The sequence below is a fragment of the Lucilia cuprina genome, chromosome 2 (assembly GCF_022045245.1).
Source record: "Lucilia cuprina isolate Lc7/37 chromosome 2, ASM2204524v1, whole genome shotgun sequence".
In the NCBI taxonomy this organism is placed as follows: domain Eukaryota; kingdom Metazoa; phylum Arthropoda; class Insecta; order Diptera; family Calliphoridae; genus Lucilia; species Lucilia cuprina.
Genome location: NC_060950.1, coordinates 10,471,028 through 10,478,376, shown reverse-complemented (window position 1 = coordinate 10,478,376; position 7,349 = coordinate 10,471,028). Strand labels below are relative to the sequence as shown.

General features: G+C 29.0%; 1 protein-coding gene across 1 annotated transcript in view; it reads left to right on the top strand.

Annotated features, from left to right (window-relative positions):
* LOC111676726 (rho GTPase-activating protein gacF-like) overlaps positions 1-7,349 on the top strand; it is a gene marked incomplete at its 5' end in the record, with an annotated part of 64,141 nt that overhangs the window by 55,814 nt on the left and 978 nt on the right. The gene's annotated exons all lie outside the window — the stretch shown is intronic.

Below are 7,349 nucleotides of genomic sequence, written 5' to 3'. Positions count from 1 at the left end.
TTCTAGTTCTGTTCTAGTTCTGTTCTAGTTCTGTTCTAGTTCTGTTCTAGTTCTGTTCTAGTTCTGTTCTAGTTCTGTTCTAGTTCTGTTCTTGTTCAGTTCTAGTTCTGTTCTAGTTGAGATCCTTCCAATCTTAAGGTGTTATTGTAACGCACGTTAAATAAATTTAGTTTTAATATATTGCAGTTTTTGTCGTATAATTACAAATTCAATTTTATATTTTGAAAGTAATGAGTGTCTAAAACACTTTTACCAGAAAGTTTAATGACACTAAATAGGATCTCTGTTATAACATTTTGGCGTCAATAAATATCTATGTATCTAAAAATTCAACATAACACTTGGCTTTGGGCAGTTTGAAAGTAGTTTTCCTTAAAAATATATTCCATCTTTAAATACAAGTTGGTTAAATTTTCACAAAATACAATCCAAATTAACTAACCATTTGAAACATATTTTCCCGATGCATTCATTCAATCAAAATGACCTTCACTTAGGAAAAATCTCAAAGTGAAATAGTGAACGTATGAAACTGAGCATAAAGAGTGAATAGATATTTTAATTTTTTTTTTATTTTTTGTGGCTTTTCAATGTAAAATTGCATTGTTTTCAACCAACTATTATTAATTTTTATATGTTTTTAATGGCTTTTCTTTATCCATACATCTGTTGGTTTTACTTGAGATGTATGGTTGTGATGTATAGAGTGTATATGTATATGTGTATCTATAAAATAAGGAGCAATTTAAATAAAACTTTCACTTTTTGGTTGTAAAATAAAAATAGAGTTAAAAAAACGCAAAACAAAACTAAAATAACCTAAAATCTTTTCTCGTTTTTGTTTCTGTCTATCTAAACTTGTAATTTATTTTTACATTTGATGATTATGTACATCTAAACTTGACACTTTTATTAATATTTTTAAAAGGTGGTAAAAATTGGACTTTTAAGAATAATACACTTCAGGAAATTTTAAAAATATTTTGTTTTATACATTATGCTTCGGTTTGGAAAATACTATAGTTCTGTTCTCGTTCTGTTCTAGTTTTGTTGTAATTCTGTTTAAGTTCTGTTCTAGTTCAGTTCTAGTTCAGTTCTAGTTCAGTTCTAGTTCAGTTCTAGTTCAGTTCTAGTTCTAGTTCAGTTCTAGTTCAGTTCTAGTTCAGTTCTAGTTCAGTTCTAGTTCAGTTCTAGTTCAGTTCTAGTTCAGTTCTAGTTCAGTTCTAGTTCAGTTCTAGTTCAGTTCTAGTTCAGTTCTAGTTCAGTTCTAGTTCAGTTCTAGTTCAGTTCTAATTGAGTTCTAATTCAGCTGTGTTTCTATGAAAACTTTTTAAATAAAAAAATAAAAAAATTGAAATGTAGAATTTTCTTGAAATGGCTGATCCTAATCGCCTGTTTTTTTTTTGAGATTTATTTTACTGTTTTAATGCTCCTTAACAAACCATAACATGTGTTCCATTAAATGTTTTTGTTGTTTCAATTTCAGCATTTTTTTCTCTTGCTCCAACTTTTTGTAAATTTGCGGTTTTTAAGCCACAACAACCAAACTACCAACCATCACCACCTTCTTTTTGTGAAAAACTTTTTCCTTTTTTACCTGTCCAAAATAAACTAACCTTAATGTAATTTAGTTGCCACCAGCAACAATAACTTTTTTTGTTGTTGCTGTCATTGTGGTGGCTGTTGTTAATATCACTCACAAAACAATTTTATTTGGAAAAAGTATTAAAAAAAGTGTAAAGGGAGAATGAAAAAAAGTATAATTTAAAATCACTACTACATTTCGTTTGAAATTCATTTCGCCGTAAGTAAGAAAAGCGTGTTTTTCGAAATGTTTCTCTATGACTTGGAAATTTTGTTGTTGTTTTGTAAAAAACGTGATTTCCGTAAAAAAATAATGTTTTTTTCATTCGTCTGATAGTTGCAGTCAGTAGTGTTGTAGACGTTGTTGTTCCTTTTTTGTTGAACACTTTTAACGTTTTGGCGTTTAGTTGAAATTGTTGGTTGGTGGCGCGGTACGTGTTTTTAAATATTTTTTTAGATTTTATTTTTGGAATTTTATTGTTGTGTTTTTTGTAGTTCTTGTTAAGCTTATCAGCCATCCATACTACATTACTATGCTAGTTAAAATTTTACTTTTAATTTAGTTTCACAATCAGCGCAAAAAAGTCTAGTATAGGAATAAAACGCTTTAAAAAAGGTTCAAAACTGCGTTGCAGACATTTATTTATTAAATCACTTACTAGTAGTTATTAGGATTATTTATTTAAATTTTTGTTATTGTTATTTTAATTATGTTTGTAAACTTTTGTGGTTTTTTGTAATTTCTATTTATTTGTATTTTAATTTAAGTTTTGTATTAGTTGTATTTAGTATTTACTGCAAATCGGTTTGAATTCAAGTATTTATATATAAAAAAAAGAAAAATCACTATAAACTTTCCCATCATTAAATAGTTTTTTTTTATTATTTTTAAAGAGATTAAGTTTTTTTGGTTTTGTGTTTTCGTTTATTTACATTATTCATAAATTCTTTAAGAGTGTTTTAATTTCATGAATTGTTAAAATAGTTTTCATTTGGAAATATTTTCAGAGAAAAGTTTGCTTTTAATAAAAAGTAAAAAATTGTAAAATTGTGACTTATTAAAACGATAATAATATTAAAGGATTTATTTCATATTTGAATTAGAGGTAAGTTTTTCATACACTTTCGGTCGGAAGTTTTTCTTCTGTTCTAGTTCTGTTCTAGTTCAGTTCTAGTTCAGTTCTAGATCAGTTTTAGTTTAGTTCTAGTTCAGTTCTAGTTCAGTTCTAGTTCAGTTCTAGTTCAGTTCTAGTTCAGTTCTAGTTCAGTTCTAGTTCAGTTCTAGTTCAGTTCTAGTTCAGTTCTAGTTCAGTTCTAGTTCAGTTCTAGTTCAGTTCTAGTTCAGTTCTAGTTCAGTTCTAGTTCAGTTCTAGTTCAGTTCTAGTTCAGTTCTAGTTCAGTTCTAGTTCAGTTCTAGTTCAGTTCTAGTTCAGTTCTAGTTCAGTTCTAGTTCAGTTCTAGTTCAGTTCTAGTTCAGTTCTAGTTCCGTTCTAGTTCCGTTCTAGTTCATTTCTAGTTCAGTTCTAGTTCAGTTCTAGTTCAATTCTAGTTCAGTTCTTGTTCAGTTCTTGTTCAGTTCTGTTCTATTTCTGTTCTATTTCTGTTCTAGTTCTGTTCTAGTTCTGTTCTAGTTCTGTTCTGGTTCTGTTCTAGTTCTGTTCTTGTTCTGTTCTAGTTCTGTTCCAGTTCTGTTCTAGTTCTGTTCTAGTTCTGTTCTAGTTCTGTTCTAGTTCTGTTCTAGTTCTGTTCTAGTTCTGTTCTAGTTCTGTTCTAGTTCTGTTCTAGTTCTGTTCTAGTTCTGTTCTAGTTCTGTTCTAGTTCTGTTCTAGTTCTGTTCTAGTTCTGTTCTAGTTCTGTTCTAGTTCTGTTCTAGTTCTGTTCTAGTTCTGTTCTAGTTCTGTTCTAGTTCAGTTCTAGTTCAGTTCTAGTTCAATTGAAGTTCAGTTCTTGTTCAGTTCTTGTTCAGTTCTGTTCTATTTCTGTTCTAGTTCTAGTTCTGTTCTAGATCTGTTCTAGTTCTGTTCTAGTTCTGTTCTAGTTCTGTTCTAGTTCTGTTCTAGTTCTGTTCTAGTTCAGTTCTAGTTCTGTTCTAGTTCTGTTCTAGTTCTGTTCTAGTTCTGTTCTAGTTCTGTTCTAGTTCTGTTCTAGTTCTGTTCTAGTTCTGTTCTAGTTCTGTTCTAGTTCTGTTCTAGTTCTGTTCTAGTTCTGTTCTAGTTCTGTTCTAGTTCTGTTCTAGTTCTGTTCTAGTTCTGTTCTAGTTCTGTTCTAGTTCTGTTCTAGTTCTGTTCTAGTTCTGTTCTAGTTCTGTTCTAGTTCTGTTCTAGTTCTGTTCTAGTTCTGTTCTGGTTCTGTTCTGGTTCTTTTCTAGTTCTGTTCTAGTTCTTTGCTAGTTCTGTTTTATTTATGTTCGAGTTCGGTTCTAGATCTCTTCTATATCTCTTCTAGTTGTCTTCTAGTTCCGTTCCAGTTTCGTCATTTAGTTCCGTTTTAATTTGTTTTATTTTAGTTAAGTTCTTAAATAATCACTTAAAGGACATTTCAGTTTAGACCATCTTTATAACCAATATTTAGTAAGGTTTTCTTTTGCACACACTTTCTCCAAATATAATATCGAAAATTAAGCTTCATAGCAAAATTTATAAAAAATTTATTAAAGATAAACAATTTTAATGACAAACAAATATTTCAATAAAAATTATAATTTATTAAATAAAGCTGTTACCAACTACATTTGTACTAAAAATATTTACACTATCAAATGGACAGCAATGTAGTTAAACACAATTAACTGGTTTTCTATTTAATAAAATAAACTATTAAGTGTATTAAACTATAAAAACAAGCTGAAAAATATCATAATTACAGGTCGTTGATTTACACAGAGAAATGGTTGCAAGGGTAAACTTTCTATTTGAAATGCGAAAGCAAAATCATGTATGTATGTGTGAATGTACAACTGTTGTATCTATGAAACATACATATGTACATACATAATTAAACACTTAAAGTGGCCATTAAAGATTTGTGGTAAGAGCTAAGTAACCTGTTAAGTAAATAGTTATTTGTTGTTGTTGCTATAGTAATTTTACGAGTACAACGAGTATTAGCACAGTGGTAAATACAACAACATTGTGTATTATGCAACATTTTATGGTAAAATTATAATAAAACCAGTTTAATGTCATTATTACATTATATTTTTATATAATAATATAAATATAAACTATTATCTTTATTTATATAAAAATAAAAAACTACTTAAAATGACTTAAGCTTTAAAAAATAATGTCTTTTTTTTTTATTTTTATATTTTGTTTGTTTTGGTTTTAAACGTTTACATAACATTTACAAATTATTGTTATTTTCAAGTTTATTAAAGGACAGAGGTCAATGAGTTAAATTAGAATTAATTAAAAAGATAGTTCTACTCTAATAGATAAGAAATGTTGATTAAAGTAATTCTTTTTTATTTTTTCATATGATCTAAATTAAAAAAATCAAAAAAAATCTGAAAAAATTTGTAAACTTTTGAACATTTTCGTTGCATTTTGCAGAAAAATATAATCTTGTTTTTTGGAAGTGTTAGGAAAAAAGTTTTGAATTTTTGAATTGTCATTCTAGTTCAGTTTTAGTTCAGTTCTATTTTTGTTCTATTTCAGTTCTAGTTCAGTTCTGGTTCAGTTCTGGTTCAGTTCTAGTTCAGTTCTGGTTCAGTTCTGGTTCAGTTCTAGTTCAGTTCTAGTTCAGTTCTAGTTCAGTTCTAGTTCAGTTCTAGTTCAGTTCTAGTTCAGTTCTAGTTCAGTTCTAGTTCAGTTCTAGTTCAGTTCAGTTCCAGTTCAGTTCTAGTTTAGTTTAGATCTAGTTTAGTTCTAGTTTAGTTCTAGTTCAGTTCTAGTTCAGTTCTAGTTCAGTTCTTGTTCAGTTTTAGTTCAGTTCTAGTTTAGTTCTTGTTCAGTTCTAGTTCAGTACTAGTTCAGTTCTAGTTCTGTTCTAGTTCAGTTCTAGTTCAGTTTTAGTCCAGTACTAGTTCTGTCCTAGTTCAGTTTTAGTTCAGTTCTAGTTCTATTCTAGATCAGTTCTAGTCCTGTTCTAGTTTAATGTAAGTTCAGTTCAAGTTATTAGTAGCACCTTACTAGACTTCTTATGTGTAACCCAAGCGATATCTATTTTCGGCACTTTTTGCATTTAACACTATTTCTTATGTATTGAATATCTGCCTCCAAGTTTAACTGATCTCTTTTCTTCAAGTAATCATTCTAATGATCATGATAATGATGTTGTAATCGATGGAAAAAACTTCGAGTATTTCTTTTCATTTCACTTTTTCCCTGTTGCTGTAAAACAGCAAAAAACAATGAAATTCCTTAAGAACAGCTGCAAAATTATTTAAGTATTTCCTTTTTATTTAATTTGTTTTTTAGCTCATTTTTTTGCCAAGACGAAAAAAAGTACAATAAATAACAAATTGCTTGGAATATTCTACCTAAACAGACTAAATGCAACTGAAAGATAACTATAGAGCCGTTGTTGCACAGTGGGATAGCAACGAAAAACGATAAAATCCTATGAGAAAGAAAAAATATATATCTACTACACTTCTCCTTGCCTATGTCCATGTCAAAGTTCATCCTCATCGAATTGTTTAAAAATATCGGATTTATTTCATAAATTAAATGTGAACTTGCCCACTGTGTTCTAGTAGTTATAGATTTTCTGTTCTGTTCAGTTATTAGTTCTGTTATATCCCATCTTGGTCTGGGCTGTTCTGTTCAGTTTTTTTCTTATTCTTGTCTGCCTGTTACAATTTGACTTGTTTGACTTCTTGCTGGGGTTTTAACCACATTTTTAACAAAAATACTGCAACGGACAATGTCCTCGTTTATGTTTTTATTGTTGTTCTTGCTGCTGTTGTGGACATGGTGAACGGATATATGAACGGATATGTTTGTATGTAGGAATGTGTGTTTGTTTGGTCGGTTGGTTGCTTGGCATAGTTTAAGAGTTAAACAAAATTTCATATGTTTTTAACATAAACGCACATACAAATACATTTAACCAGAATGTATAGATGTGTGATTGTATTTAAATGTTTATGGATTTCCTTTAACATGCGTGTTAAATACGTATTTGTTTAAGGTTTTATGTTTTTTTGTTCCTTTTTTTTGCTCTGTCTGAATTGTTTTTTGACCCATAAACTGAGTGAAAGAAAAGCTTTACGAAAAATTATGTTAACAAAAGAAATTACCAATTACAATAACAGCAATATTACAGTAAAAGTCTAAAGTTCAATTTAAAACCATAAATTCGTTTTTTAATTTTTTCCATGTCAGGAATTTTATCAGCAAAATTTCCATTCACTCTCCTTTTAGGAATAAGATTTTGTCTAAAGCCTTCAATATATGTTGAAAGATTAAGAAAATGTAATTTTTAAAACTTTTATTTTGGAATGACATTTTGAAAGTTACTAAATTTTTAACAAGAAATCTAAAGGGGACATATTACATACATATTTTCATTTCTTTATAATTGGGTGAAGTTTTAATGATTAATATTTCGATGTGTAAATGTAATTGGATGAAGATTTTTTATTGCGAATGTCTAGGTCGATGATCATATTAAAAATATGCCGAAAAAATCCTTAAACAGTTCAGTTCTAATTTTGTTCTAGTTCAGTTCTAGTTTAGTTCTAGTTCAGTTCTAGTTCAGTTCTAGTTCAGTTCTAGTTCAGTTCTAGTTCAGTTCTAGTTCAGTTCTAGTTCAGTTCT